This window comes from Leucoraja erinacea, chromosome 1 (genome assembly GCF_028641065.1).
Source record: "Leucoraja erinacea ecotype New England chromosome 1, Leri_hhj_1, whole genome shotgun sequence".
NCBI classification, from domain to species: Eukaryota; Metazoa; Chordata; class Chondrichthyes; order Rajiformes; family Rajidae; genus Leucoraja; species Leucoraja erinaceus.
Genome location: NC_073377.1, coordinates 41,873,783 through 41,889,728, shown reverse-complemented (window position 1 = coordinate 41,889,728; position 15,946 = coordinate 41,873,783). Strand labels below are relative to the sequence as shown.

Here is a 15,946-nt window from a genome sequence, read left to right as displayed (position 1 = left end):
CTAGAGCCAAATAGGTGATTGTTTGATTGAAAGATACAGCATTGAAATAGGTTCATCGGCCCACCTGGTCCATGTCAACTGATTGCCCGTTCACACTCGTTCTATGTTATCCCACTTTCGCATCAACTCCCTACACATGAGGGATAATTTATGAAGAGTTTCTTTTGCTCAATTAATCTACAAAACTGCACGTCTTTGGGATGTGGGAGGAAATTGAGCACTCAGAGGTGCCACATGCAGTCACATGGAGAATCTGCAAACTCCACACACACAGGATCAAACCAATTTAAAAAGTGAAGTTTACTATCATGTGTGCAAGAATAAACTTGGGCAGTTTATGGATCCATTTTCTTTCTCTACATGGTTCATCTCAGAAAGTAGTTATTGTAACGAGTCGAGTTGTACACGCGTCAAGATACAACACATATTTATGAAAGTCCACTTACAGCATTGGTCTGCAGGACATTACAGTGACTAGCAGCTACTCAGACTGAATTACGTAAGCAAGCCCTTGGTGCTCCTACTCCCTCCTCTCTTCCTCTAATGAGCAACTTGACCATGAGGTAATCATGATTGTCAATAACAAGCCTGTGATCGCTAAGATTGACACGGGAGCGAAATGTAATGTCATCTCGTTATATGAGTTAAAAAAAACAAAACGTAATGCTGAACATGTTGAAAAGGCCTCGGCCAAGCAATGGGCCTATGGGGGTTATTTTCCACACTTGCTTGAGGATATTGATTTAAACTGCATCATAGACTCGCAGCCTCATACCCTGAAGTTTTATTTTGTCAAGGGGGATTCTGAAACTCTGCTTGGTATCAATGCATGCCACGATCTAGGCCTAATCTACTTTGGCTGCGCTGTCCATCAACTCTTTCTCACTGGGGGCCCCATTCAACAAATACTCTCTCAATATAGAGAACTGTTTAACGATGAGCTTGGCAAGATGCCCCCCAACATTACCATATCTAATGGACCGGCGATGTTGCTGTACAAATCCACATCTCCTCCTTTCACCGGTGAAGTGACTGGGGAGGAGATCGGGGATGTGACCTGGGCCAGCACCGGAGACCCGCAAGGTGGAGGTGGTGAAATAGGCGAGTTGGGCGCTGAACGCCGTGGAGAGGCCGTGGGGGACACAGTCTCTGGCTGTGGAGCAGTCGGCCCGGTAGTGGGAGGGTATACAAAACACGAGACCTCTGGATAGGGAGTCGCAGGACACGGTTCCTTCACAGGAAGGAGATGTTGACGGTTGCGTCTGTAAATGGCCCCGTCTGAGCTAACCAGGTAGGAGCGCGTGTTCTTTGGCAGGGCTGTGGATGTGACCCAGACGGCCATAGCCCTTGTTGGTCTGGAGGCGAACAACTTGTCCACTGGAGAGAGGTTTAAGTGGCTTACTGTTATCATATGCAAGCTGGCTCATTGCTTTGAGGAAAATTAGCCAGGGATTACATCTCTGATCTCTACTGAGCTGCCACAATTGTTCTTTTGTAGATATCTGGAAGATCGAAACCAAGTGGAATCCGATTTCTGGTCAAATTGGTGTAATACAATATAAAATGAAAAACTGCTCAAATCCACTGATTGTGTAGGCGAATGAGAGGATTATGATTAATTATGCAATAAAACATAGTTATAACATTTTTACTTGCATCTCAATGGGTTGCTAATTTCCATTTCCATTTTGAATCACTCCATGGATGGTCACCTATATTCCTCATGTCTCTCCCACACAGCATCAGTAGATTTTACGAGCAAATGTGTTTGTGTTAGGTACACTATTTGAAGGATGTGCAACAGTGCATACGATTCCATGGTCGTGTACTTAACAGAGTTTGAATTTTCTTGTTATCGCATTGGTATTTTAAAATATCAACAACTGAATTAAACTTCTTCCATTTTTCTTTCTTGCTCTCAATGCAACTGAATCAACTTACGCAACCTATAAGCACCTATACTACAACCCTCTGATCTTTCATCCAGTCACCTTTTCTCATGTGTGGGAGCATTGGGATGAATGTTGGCAAACTATCAGAGCAAGGAGAGCAATGTGTCCTAGTCCAAGCCTGAACTCCCTGATATCTACAAAGGAAAAAAAACTGTAGTGGTGGCTTCTCGGTAGGGATTAGGGATGTAATTCCTGGCTAATTTTCCTTGAAGCACCAAGCCAGCTTTCATATGCTCTCTACTATCTGAGATGACCCAAATGGATTTGAACCTGACATTTTCTGTTAGCTTCATTTCCACCTCTGTAATCCACAATGGTGATGAAGAAATTGTTACAAATATGAAACACATACAAAAACAATTTGCTGCGTCTGCACCTTCTTGTGTTCCCTCTGACATTTTGTATCTATGAACTCAATTTGGCAAAGAATATAGAATGGGTATTGCACGATTCTTTTTTATTCCATTCTTACGTGAGAAGGGTATAGATTAGAAGATTTTAACATGACAAAACTATTTTAAAATAATGTAATTATCTGAAACATCAAGACAACTCACAACTGTTCAACGACAATTCCTCTCCTACTGTCTCATTACGGCAAAGAAACTACCGCTCATATCATGGAAAAAAACAACTCCCAATTCCAGGATATGGCTTCATGACTTGACCAGTACATTACATTTAGAAAGAATAAGATATGTTTTAAAGGATAGAGTCAACCAATTTAATAAAATCTGGCAACCATTTATGAAATTTCTTGCACAGAAGAATATTGACACATAACACAAACCTATCTACACACTAAACTACCCATTTTAATGAAATTATGAATAAGGGATAGAAGACAAGAGAGTTATAGCCCTGTCTCACGGTGCGAGTCCACCCACGAGTGATCCCGAGTTTAAAACAAATCATACTCGTGGTAATCACGTAGAATTAACATAGCCGGAACTTCGGAACTCGTAATGCTAACGGCAAGTACTCGAGAAACTTTCAACATGATGAAAGAATTTCACGAGTCAAATTTACTCTTCAAGTAAAAATTTTAAACTTTCAAACTCGTCGTAAGAACGTAGTAGCCCGTGAGTTTACCGTAGTGACTCGTGAGTTTACCGTGGGCACTCTTTAATTCAGCGGGATAGGCACCATCTCTGGAGAGAAGGAATGGGTGACGGGATGACGTTTCCAAAATTCTGCTGCATCTTTGTGTTACTCCAGCACTGTGTGTTCACTTTATGTCAACCAGCATCTGCCCTTTCTTGTGTGTGACATTATTTGTAAAGAGAGCACAACTTGTTGGATAAAAGAGATTGTCACTTGGCAGCATCTCCCCCCTCCCCCCCGTCCCGTCCCGGCCCCCTGGGAAACTGAAGGGAGCGACAATCAACTGCCACGGATACAAATAATGTTACGTTACGAGTACCGACGTTCCCGCTATGTTAATTCTACGTGATTACCATGAGTTGATTTGTTTTAAACTCGGGATCACTCGTGGGTGGACTCGCACCGTGAGCTTTAGAAACAAGAGTCTTCACAAAGAATTATTGCACTGAACTGATCTCTGTGTACTGTTGTCGCCATCTGCACTTGACATGTATTTATTTATTTTTATTTTTATTATTTACTCTTTTTTTCACCCATTATTTATTTATTTCTTTATTTAAAATAAAAAAAAAGTTTACAAACATGCCCGTCCATATTGTTTGTATAATACTCAAATGTTCTGTTTTGATATGTATATTTGTAAACAATGAGTTTGGACATGGCAACATAATCTATACCCATTTTTTGTTGGCTCAATACATTTTTTAAATAATTGAATAAAAAATTGCAAATGTTAGAAATGAAAAAAACCTGAAAATGCTGGAAGTACTCAGCAGATCAGTCAGCACATGTGATGATAAACAGTTAATGTTTCAGGTTGGTACCCTTCGCCAGAATAGGAAAAAAAAGGTTGCAAAGATGATAGGGAATGGAATGGTGGAACAAATGGAAAATCTCTGAAAGGGATAGTGTAATGCAGCAGTTCCGGAGCATCTGTGATCAGATTAAACTTCTTTGTATATAACATAATGTTTTGCAATTAAGGCCATAGGGCAGGCCAAACTAAACAAAATAATTAAATTAAAAACATGGTCGCTTGAGCTGTACGGCCTCGCGGGGCCGGTCCCACTTCGATCGCTGGAGCCGTATGGAGTTGTGCGGAACTGGTCCCGACATCGCGCGGGGCTTCGGAAAACTGAGTGTTCAAAAATTCCACGCGGCAACGGCCTGCTGGCCCGCAGCCGCATTGAGGCCGTAAGCAGCGCCTCGACGGGCGTACGCATCGTCTCGATGCCGTACGCAGCGTCTTTACAGCGTACGCCTAGCGCGAACTTCCTGCGGACTTCGCTCGAACTTCCCGTCACTCACTCAACCTCCACGCGGCCCCCGTTTCTGGGTTGGTCACGCTCGCCGTATGCAGTTGCATGCTCGTGGGACAGGCCCTTTGAGTTGTTGAACGTAGTTAATGTAGAAGGGGTAATGTACAACTGTATTGTTATAATGTTAGTATCTACTAGACCAAGTGCAGACCCGTTGGGTCTGTTTCCCCAACAGCGTTTGCGGGGGGGGGGGGGGGGGGGGGGGTGGGAGGGAGAGTAGGGGCTACGGCATCACACTCAAATTAACCACCCCCCAAACTCACAGGTGGGGGGGGTGGGTGAGAAGAGGGGAGGGAGGGGGAGAGGAGGAGGAGGAAAAATAACAGATTTGGGAGGGAAAGGAGAGCGGGGTAGGGGGTGAGAGAGAGGGGATGGGGAGAGAGATGTGGGGGAGGGGGGATGGGAGGGAGGAGGGGGAGAGGGGGAGAGGGGTGGAGGGAGAGAGACGGGAAAGAGGGGAGTGAGAGGGAGGAGGAGAGGGGTAGGGGAAAGGGGCGGGTGGAGAGAGGGAAGGGGGTGGGGTAGAGAGGGAAGGGGGTGAGGGAGAGAGGGAGAGGGGTGAGGAGAGGGAGAGGGGTGAGGAGAGGGAAACATAGAAATTAAGTGCAGTAGTAGGCCATTCGGCCCTTCGAGCCTGCACCACCATTCAATATGATCGAGGATGATCATCCAACTCAGTATCCTGTACCTGCCTTCTCTCCATACCCCCTGATCCCTTTAGCCACAAGGGCCACATCTAACTCCCTCTTAAATATAGCCAATGAACTGGCCTCAACTACCTTCTGTGGCAGAGAATTCCAGAGATTCACCACTCTCTGTGTGAAAAATGTTTTTCTCATCTCGGTCATAAAGGATTTCCCCCTTATCCTTAAACTGTGACCCCCTGTTCTGGACTTCCCCAACATCTGGAACAATCTTCCTGCATCTATCCTGTCCAACCCCTTAAGAATTTTGTAAGTTTCTATAAGATCCCCCCTCAATCTTCTAAATTCTAGCGAGTACAAGCCAAATCTATCCAGTCTTTCTTCATTTGAAAGTCCTGACATCCCAGGAATCAGTCTGTTGAACCTTCTCCGTACTCCCTCTATGGTTTGTTTCCCCAACGGCGTTTGCGGGGGGGGGGGGGGGGGGTGAGAAGAGGGGAGGGGAGAAGGAGGAAACGGGATAGATTTGGGAGGGAAAGGAGAGCGGGGGGGGTAGGGGGTGAGGGATGGGAGAGAGAGCTTTGGGGGAGGGGGGATGGGGAGGGAGGGGAGCAGGGTGGGATGGGGAGAGGGGTGGGGGGAAAGAGGGGAAAGAGTGGGGAGGGAGGAGGAGAGGGGGTAGCGGGAGTGATGGAAGAGGGACAGAGGGATAGGGGAAGGGTGTGGGGGGAGAGAAGGTAGGGGATGGGGTAGAGAGAGGGAAGGGGGGGGGGGAGAGAGGGATGGGAGAGTGGTGAGGAGAGGGGGAGGAGAGAGTGGGAGAGAAGTGGAAGAGTGGGGAGGGAGGGAGGGGTAGAGGGGTAGCGGGAGTGGTAGACGAGGGACAGAGGGGTAGAGGGAAGGGGGTGGTGGTAGAGAGGGAAGGGGGTGATGGTAGAGAGGGAAGGGGGGTGGGGGAGAGAGAGATGTGTGGCAGAGGGAGAGGGGTGAGGAGAGGGACACATAGAAACATAGAAATTAAGTGCAGTAGTAGGCCATTTGGCCCTTCGAGCCTGCACCATTCTCCATTCAATATGATCACGGCTGCTAGAAACATAGAAACATAGAAATTAGGTGCAGGAGTAGGCCATTCGGCACTTCGAGCCTGCACCGCCATTCGATATGATCATGGATGATCATCCAACTCAGTATCCCGTACCTGCCTTCTCTCCATACCCCCTGATTCCCTTAGCCCCCACAAGGGCCACATCTAACTCCCTCTTTAAATATAGCCAATGAACTGGCCTCTACTACCCTCTGTGGCAGAGAGTTCCAGAGATTCACCACTCTCTGTGTGAAAAAATGTTTTTCTCATCTCGGTCATAAAGGATTTCCCCCTTATCCTTAAACTGTGACCCCCTGTTCTGGACTTCCCCAACATCTGGAACAATCTTCCTGCATCTAGCCTGTCCAACCCCTTAAGAATTTTGTAAGTTTCTATAAGATCCCCCCTCAATCTTCTAAAATCTAGCGAGTACAAGCCAAGTCTATCCAGTCTTTCTTCATTTGAAAGTCCTGACATCCCAGGAATCAGTCTGTTGAACCTTCTCTGTACTCCCTCTATGGTCTGTTTCCCCAACGGCGTTTGCGGGGGGGGTGAGAAGAGGAGAGGGAGGAGGAGGAAATGGGATAGATTTGGGAGGGAAAGGAGAGCGGGGTAGGGGTGAGGGATGGGGAGAGAGCTTTGGGGGAGGGGGGATGGGGAGGGTGGGGAGCAGGGTGGGATGGGGAGAGGGGTGGGGGGGAAAGAGGGGAAAGAGTGGGGAGGGAGGATGAGAGGGGTAGCGGGAGTGATGGAAGAGGGACAGAGGGGTAGGGGGAAGGGGGTGGTGGTAGAGAGGGAAGGGGGGTGGTGGTAGAGAGGGAAGGGGGGTGGGGGAGAGAGAGATGGGTGGCAGAGGGAGAGGGGTGAGGAGAGGGACACATAGAAACATAGAAATTAAGTGCAGTAGTAGGCCATTCGGCCCTTCGAGCCTGCACCATTCTCCATTCAATATGATCACGGCTGATCATCCAGCTCATTATCCCGTACCTGCCTTCTCTCCATACCCCCTGATCCCTTTAGCCACAAGGGCCACATCTAACTCCCTCTTAAATATAGCCAATGAACTGGCCTCAACTACCTTCTGTGGCAGAGAGTTCCAGAGACTCACCACTATCTGTGTGAAAAATGTTTTCCTCATCTCAGTACTAAAGGATTTCCCCTTTATCCTTAAACTGTGTCCCACTTGTCCTGGACTTTCCCAACATCTGGAACAATCTTCCTGCATCAGACAAATGCAATTCAGGACTTTTCACTTCACAAGCAAACCAGAATGACAGTTAGTGAAGAATTTGAATAATCACTGAGCGTTCTCTATGGCAACAATGTATTTGAGCATTGGGCATTGTGACATCACACGATGGAACGTTCACCATGGGCTGGGCTCCTGCAAAGGCATATGTAAATGAATCCATTCCGATTCGACATATGTGAACATTGGGCATTGTGACATCACACGATGGAACATTCACCATGGGCTGGTGCTGCTTCTATGGGTTAGAAGCCGGTTTCTTTTTGAAATATTGTGGTGGGGGGGTGGGGTGAAGGATTTGATTAAAAACGTGTACTTAAACACGACGAAATGTAATGAGGAGCGGACACTTAGAAAGAGAAGCAAAATCTCTACCGAAATGGAAAAGACGTCGGCGATTCTGCGTCCGGTTTCGGAGTTGCGGAGCATCAAAGGAAGAAATGCGGCCGGAAAGCCGTACATGCAAATGGATCCATTGCGATTGGACGTCCGCGAGCATCGGGCATTGTGACATCGCACGGCGGGAACGAATCGAAAGGCAGGAAGGGATCCGTACTGCAGGCAGGCGAACGGATTTGAGTTTTATATATTAATAGATAGATGTAAAGGAATAGCTGATTCCTTTACATAAGGGTTAATGTAAGTTTAAGATATAATAATTTGTAATTAGTAGCCCGTATGAACCATGCAGTTTAAAACTTCTTTCCTGTGCATGGTTCATACGGACTTTTAATTACAAATTAATGTATCAACTTCATAGGAAAGTTGCCAAATTGATGTTGCACTTTAACTTACGTTATATCTGAATTATTCATGTTCCATTCTTGGTTGTGTTGCCCATTTCAAAGTTACAGGCTAAAACAATGGACTAAAAATTCAAATTACAGTTGTATTCTGTGGTTAACCGTCACCTTTTAAAATTATGAGTCATTTTAATTCATTTTTAGGCCATTGTTTGTGGCTATCAATCTTAATAATGTGTATTGTTTGATGCCAAATTAGCAATAAACGGCGAATATACATCACCACTCTGATTCAGTTTGACCCAGTGTTAGATCATTCTCCATTTATTTATCCATGATATTTATTTTTACTTATTTTGTTTTAAAGTTTTTAATGGTTCCATACTTTTTAATAGGCCTTTGAAACATTATCTTTGGAAAACCATCTATGTAATTGTAATAATTTTGACATCACTTAAAACATTTTGAATGACAGTGAAGATGGTTATCAAGAATTACAGTGGGATTTTGATCAGCTGGCAAGTGGTCTGAGAAATGGTTCATTGAGTTTAATTCAGATAAGTGTGAGGTGTTACATTTTAGGAAGCAGGACCTTCACAGTGAAAGGCAGGAACCTGGTGAGTATTCTAGAGCAGAGAGATCTAAGAACACAAGTGTATCGTTCTCTGAAATTGGCATCGCAAGTAGATATGGTGGTACGATACAATATGATAGAACTTTATTTATCCCTGTAGGGAAATTGATCTGCCAACAGTCATTAAAAACACAAAGTACATGAAACATGAAATTAAAGTGAAGAGTGGAAAGGATTGGAGATGTGCATTGGGGTGTGGGGGGGGGGGGGGAGAAGATAGGAGTCCGTCTCAGTGTCAGTCTACCCCATGACAGAAGGGGGAGGAGTTGTACAGTTTGATAGCCACAGGCAAGAAGGATCTCCTGTGGCATTCTGTTTTGAATCTTGGTGGAACCACTCTGTTGCTGAACATACTCTTCAGGTTGGCCAGTGGGTCATGGAGGGGGTGGGCTGTATTGTCCAGAATGTTTTAGAATACTTTGAATACTTTTGGCATGCTGGGCCTAATCAGTCAGGGAATTAAGTATAGAAGTATAGAATTAAGTAGCGCCACCGTCGTAGCAGCCTCGCCAACAGCCTGTGTGACCTTTCTACTGTTTTTATTATTTTAAGTATGTTCTAAAAGTTTGTTTCAATGTTTCTTGGTTAGTTTATGTGAGGAGTGGGGAGGGGGGATAATAGAGGAAAACTTTTTTCAGTCACTTACCTCGACGGAGATGCGATTTTCTCTGTGTCGCATCTCCGCCCCCCCCCCCCCCTTTTTGCAGCCTAACAATGTGGAGTGGTGCGGCCTTTCCTAGAGACCGGCCCGGAGCTTCAAGCCGCGGGCGTGGCACGGACTTACCACCGCGGAGCCGGAGACCCTGTGCCGAGGATCGTCAGAAGAAGAGCTCCGACCGTGGGGCCTATGCACGTTAGCACCGTGAAGCCCGCGGTCACCGGCAAGAAGTGGCCGACTCAGGAGCTCCATGCCACAGAGTGTTCCAATTCATCCCGATGCCGGAGTTTTGACCATCCTGATGAGGGCTTGGACATTGGACTGACGGCAACGGCAAGTGCGGAGGGTTCAAGGCCCTGACCATGGGTGAACAAAGAGGAAGATGACTAAACTTTATTGCCTTCCATCACAGTGAGAAATGTTGATTCCACTGTGGTGGACGTTTATGTTAAATTTATTTTATGTGTGTATTGTGTTATTTTCACTTGGTATGGCTGTATGGCAACTCAAATTTCACTGTACCTTAGTTGGTTAAGTGACAATAAACGCGAACTTGAATGAAGTTGAACATGGAACGTTCCATGTTTTGATTGTGCAAGACATTGGTGAGGCCGTGCTTGTTCAATTTTGGTAATCATGTTACACAAAAAATGACATCAGGCTGGAAAGGGTGCAGATATTTATGAGGATGATGTCAGAACTCAAAGGGCTGAGCTATAGGAACAGTTTGGGAAGGCTGGGAGTTTATTCCTTGGAACGTTGGAGGCTGAGGTGCAATCTTAAATATACAAAATCATGAGGAGAATAGATAGGGTGAATGCACAGACTTAAAAAAAAATCAAGAATCAAGAACTGGAGGGCATGGGTTTAAGGCCAGAGGGAAATGATGTAATAGGGTAAACTTTTTTACACAGAAAATGGTAGGCATTTGTATCGAGGCCCTTCCTCAAATTGGTTAAAGTTAAGGGAAACAAGAGATATAGATGATGATGTGGAGAGATAAAGAACAATGAATGAAAGATATGCAAATATGTAACGATGATAAAGGATGATAAAGCTGTTTGTAGGGTGAAAGTGAGAAGCTAGTGCGACTTGGATGGAGAAGGCATAGAGAGAGGGAATGCCGGGGCTACCTGAAATGAGATTAGTATACTAGCCCTATCCCCGAACTATAATCTGTTACATTGATGACTGCACCGATGCTACCATGCAGAACTCACAGACTTCATCAACTTCACCACCAACTTTACTTGGACCACCTCTGACACCTCCCTCCCTTTCTTGATCTCACAGTCTCCTCACAAGAAATTCAATTTGATCTCACAGTCTCCCCATCGACTACAACTGCCCACCCTGCTTCCATTTTACCCATCTCCAATCTGCGCCCAAGCCTGTTCCTAGAACATCCTCCTGCAGGGAAGACCGTGTCTCCTCCCCAACTCCCTGGGCCACCTCCATCCACTAGCCACACCCATCTCCAAAAGACCGTTCCCTCCCCAACTCCCTGGGCAACTCATCCCTTCCCACCCAAACCACCCCCTCCCCAGATACCTTCCCCTGCAACTGCAGAAGATGCAACACTTGTCGCTATATCTCCTCCCTCGACTCTGTCCAGGGATCCCGACAGTCTTGTCAGGTTAGGCAAAAGTTTAGCAATGTTACAAAATGTTGAGATTTTAAAAATCAAGTCTTTAATTTATCCCATCAGATAAAGCATAAAAAGAAGTTTAATTTGACACCTAATTCACTTTCATATCCAGTATTAAAAAAGTTATGGCCATTTTCATACTCGGAAATTGGCATCTTGTTCCCTATTGCTTTTTCATTGACTTAACACAAAAGCTGTGATCAAGAACATTTAAAAGCCGATAACTTTCTTAAAATTTAAGAGAACTGAAAGAAATTTTCAGTTATTATAGATTGAAGCATTCTGAAACAAATATGAAACAATCTTACTTAGATGACTTGAAATTAAAGCATATAATTAGTTAGTTACCTAATTGTAGCTAATTACAAAATTCAATTACTAGATCTAAACATCCATCCATTTCTTAAGAATAGATTAACATTTTTAAATAGCCTAAGTGTCCAAATAACATTCACACAAGAATTCAGAATATAACATATTTTTAAAATCTCATTGTCATGGGTTTATAGGCCAAATGGAAGGAATTTAATGTTTAATACCTGTAAAAGAATGGCCATTTAAATCAGCTTGCGAGTGGGATTTTCTGGAACGGGACCATTTGGAACGTTCAGGGTGCAGTGAATTTAGTCCCCCATATCGGCAGCAAATACACTGCCGGTTCTTCGGGGGGAAAAATCACCGTTTCGCAACTTAAAATGTGAATTAAATACATCTTAAGAAACACTTTTATACATAAAAATAAACTACTTTCTTTTACCTGGTCCTCCATAAAATCCGTCCCAGTTGTCGGCCTTGACGGCTTCAGAAGCTGATTTTAAAATCATTCCAGCGATTAACTTGTCAGGTGAATTTTTTTTAAAAACACACAGAACGGCCGTAGGAACAATTCTTTAGCAACATCTTGCACACCAACAAATATAATTCAGGGCCAGGTCGGGAAAAAACCCCGTTTTAACCCCGTCCCCCCCCTCAAACGCGCCAAAATCGTGCACACGGCCAGTGGCAGAATTGCAGCGCCGCTGAAGATAAGTTTTGTAACATACCTACAAAGTTCACACACCTCCTCCAACCTCATCTACTGTATCCATTGTACAAGATGTGGGTTATTTTACATCGGCGAGACCAAACGCAGACTGGGTGATCGTTTCGCGGAACACCTTCACTCAGCGCGCGTGAACCAACCTGATCTCCCGGTTGCTGGACACTTTAATTCTCCTTTCCATTCCTACACAGACTTTTCTGCCCTCGGTCTCCTCCATTGTTAGACTGAGGCTAAACGCGAATTGGAGGAACAGCATCTCATATTTCACTTGTGCAGCCCAGTGGCATGAATATTCATTTCTCTCACTTCAGGTAGTCCTGGCATTCCCTCTCTCTCTATCCCTCCCCCACCCGTCCCACTAGCTTTACATTTTCATCCTACAAACAGCTTACAATTGCCTGTTTCCTTTATTCATTGTTCTTTATCTCTCCACATCACCATCTATATCTCTTCAGATTCAGATTCTTCAGATTCAGTACAGTACAGAGACAACAAAATGCATTTAGCATCTCCTGGAAGAGCGACATAGCAAATGATTTGAATAAATAATAATAAGTGTCCGGGGGGGGGGTGGTGATTGGCAGTCACCGAGGTACGTTGTTGAGTAGAGTGACAGCCGCCGGGAAGAAGCTGTTCTTCGACCTGCTGGTTCGGCAACGGAGAGACCTGTAGCGCCTCCCGGATGGTAGGAGGGTAAACAGTCCATGGTTGGGGTGCGAGCAGTTCTTGGCGATGCTGAGCGCCCTCCGCAGACAACGCCTGCTTTGGACAGACTCAATGGAGGGGAGTGAGGAACCGGTGATGCGTTGGGCAATTTTCATCACCCTCTGCAATGCCTTCCGGCCGGAGACAGAGCAGTTGCCATACCATACTGTGATGCAGTTGGTAAGGATGCTCTCGATGATGCAGCGGTAGAAGTTCACCAAGATCTGAGGAGACAGATGGGCCTTCTTCAGTCTCCTCAGGAAGAAGAGACGCTGGTGAGCCTTCTTGACCAGAGTTGAGGTATTGTGGGTCCAAGAGAGGTCATCGGAGATGTTGACTCCCAGGAACCTGAAGCTAGAAACACGTTCCACCTCCATCCCGTTAATGTGGATGGGGGTATGCGTGCCGCCTCTGGACTTCCTGAAGTCTACAATGAGCTCCTTGGTCTTCTTGGAAACTTCTTGTTTCCTTTATCCCTAACCAGTCTGAAGAAGAGTCTCGACCCGAAACGTCACCCATTCCTTTTCTCCAGAGACGCTACATGTTCCACTGAGTTACTCCAGCTTTTTGTGTCTATCTTCTGCTCCAGTCTGAGATGGGGGTTCTGGAGCATAGAGCTCAGTAATATGCAACATCACGATGTCCTGAGGTAGTCTCCTGGGCATAGAGGGTCAGACCCTCTATGAGGCTCTGCATCTTGGCCAGGTACATAAGGATGTGTTGGGGCTACAGTCAGTAAGTTTCAGAGATGCTGAATCCATCAGTCAGCTTAGGGAGAAGATAACTTATGAATGCCATTAATTTAGTTTAGTTTAGTTTAATTTAAATATACAGCATGGAAACAGGCCCTTTAGCCCACTGAGTCTGCGCCGACTAGCGATCCCTGTACACTAGCATTATCCTACACACTAGGGCCAATTTGCAATTTTAGTAAAGCCAATAAGCGAGTTAGGTATAGTCCAGATGATAGGTCACTTGCCATAAACATTGTCGTTCGTGGATCTGCTGTGTGTTATCAGACCTTCGTTTCATCCATATTTTCCTGCTTTGATTCTTCTTGGTAAGAAAATACAGTTCAAACTATGAATTAAGTGTATTTATTGTTGCTTTGCGTAAAGCTACGATGATTTTGTCGTATTTATTGCTTTATGCTTTGGTGAATGCTTTATGCTTCGTGCAGCTCCGGGGTCCATGGTTGAGGTCCGGCATGGGTCTCCGGCGCTGCGGGCGCTGTTGAGTTGCTGCTGGGCTGACCCCATCCCCTCCCGGGTGTCACATCCCTGTCCGGAGGCGGCCAGAGGTGTCGGGCCGGGATCGCAGCCGGCGCGGTGTGGAGGCGCTGGCTCCAGCTCAGCTCCAGCCGGCGCCAGGGGGGTTGGCCGGCAGCTGCTGGGTGGTGCGGGGGGTACACTGGTGGTTCCCGGGTAGGGATGGGACACTCAGTTGGGGGTGGGGGGGGGAACAATGCGGTCCAATGGCAGTTCGGCAGCGATTGCGGTGCCGGGGACCACAATCGCTCTTGGTTGGGGATGATGCAGGGTCCAGTGTGCGCTCTCGCTTATCTCCCACTTGCATCTGCCCCCTCTCTCTCGTTGTTACACCCCACTCTTCCGCTACCTGGCACCCCAGTTCCTCAGATTAAATATATTTTTACACATAAATTATGTATAAAGATAAGAATTTATACACAGTTTCTTCAGCCAGTGCTTTGTTCGCTGTTTCTTTATGGCGAATAACCTTTGACAAATCCCATGATTCGTTGCGTTTTTCAAAACACCTAAATCGCTTATTAACCTACAAACCTGTATGTCCTTGGAGTTTGGGAGGCAACCGGAGTACCCGAAGAAAATCCACGTGGTCTTGGGGAGAACGTACAAACTCCGTACAGACAGCACCCGTAGTCAGGATCAAACCTTGGTCTCTGGCGCTGTAAGGTAGCAACTCTACTGCTGTCCCACCATGCGTAGTTGAAGAATTAATAATGTAAATAAATAGAACCACAATCATTAATCACTTTTAACATATGCAGAATACAAACTACATGAGATAAAATGCTTACATCATTTGAATGGTCAGCATATTAACATTATAGAAACATAGAAAAATAGGAGCAGGAGTAGGCCATTCGGCCCTTTGCGACAGCACCGCCATGCAATATGATCATGGCTGATCATTTAAAATCAGTACCCTGTTCCTGCTTTTTCCCCATATTCCTTGATTCCTTTAGCCCTAGGAGCTAAATCTATATCTCTTGAAAACATCCAGTGAATTGGCCTCCACTGCCTTCTGCGGCAGAGAATTCCATAGATTCACAACTCTGTGGGTGAAGAAGTTTTTCCTCATCTCAGTCTTAAATGGCCTACCCCTTTATTCTTAAACTGAGACCCCCTGGTTCTGGACTCCCCCAACATGGGGACCATTTTTCCTGCATCTAGCCTGTCTAAACCATTGAGAATTTTATAAGTTTATACAAGATCCACTCTCATCCTTCTAAATTCCAGTGAATACAAGACCAGTCGACGCATTCTTTCATCATATATCAATCCCCCCGTCCCGGGAATTATCCTGGTGAACCTACACTGCACTCCCTCAATAGCAATAATGTCCTTCCTCAAATTAGGAGAACAAAATTGCACACAATACCCCAGGTGTGGTCTCACCAGGGCCCTGTACAACTGCAGTAGGACCTCTTTGCTCCTAAACTCAAACCCTCTCTCAATGAAGGGCATTACCTTTCTTCACTGGCTGCTGTACCGGATTATTCCCGATACATTTATGGAATCTGAGAATGGTAACAGCATCATGCTTTACTTTTCTAATGCAGGTTTCAATCATAGAAATGCTTAATATTATCTCACCTCTAGATATTGTGGAAAAATAAACCTCTCATCACAGACCATTATGCTTCAGAAAGTACAATTTGATTGTTATAAACAATATGATATTAATGCCCTTAGCAATTCTCTTTTTGCACTGCTGAGAATTATACTCCTCTATTACAAAACTAATAAACATACTTCACATCATAATTCAAAGTATTCTATAATTCCAATAAGAAATTGTAACCTGGCAATAAATTTATGTGCATATTATTAATAGTTATGCAGAACATTTAACACTGCAGATTATAAATGTTTCATTGTTAACATTTACTCACAATTGAT

At 45.2% G+C, this 15,946-nt stretch overlaps 1 protein-coding gene across 3 annotated transcripts in view; it reads right to left on the bottom strand.

The window, feature by feature from the left end:
• Positions 1–15,946, bottom strand: part of LOC129695897 (urea transporter 2-like) — a 147,448-nt gene that overhangs the window by 121,705 nt on the left and 9,797 nt on the right. Inside the window, exon 2 of one of the 3 annotated variants that reach the window (XM_055633349.1) lies at positions 14,585–14,731. The exons of 1 other annotated variant lie outside the window; for it this stretch is intronic. The gene's annotated coding sequence lies outside the window, so the exon portion shown is untranslated. The remainder of the gene's footprint in view (positions 1–14,584; positions 14,732–15,946) is intronic. One more of the 3 variants, XM_055633355.1, reaches the window with a different exon arrangement.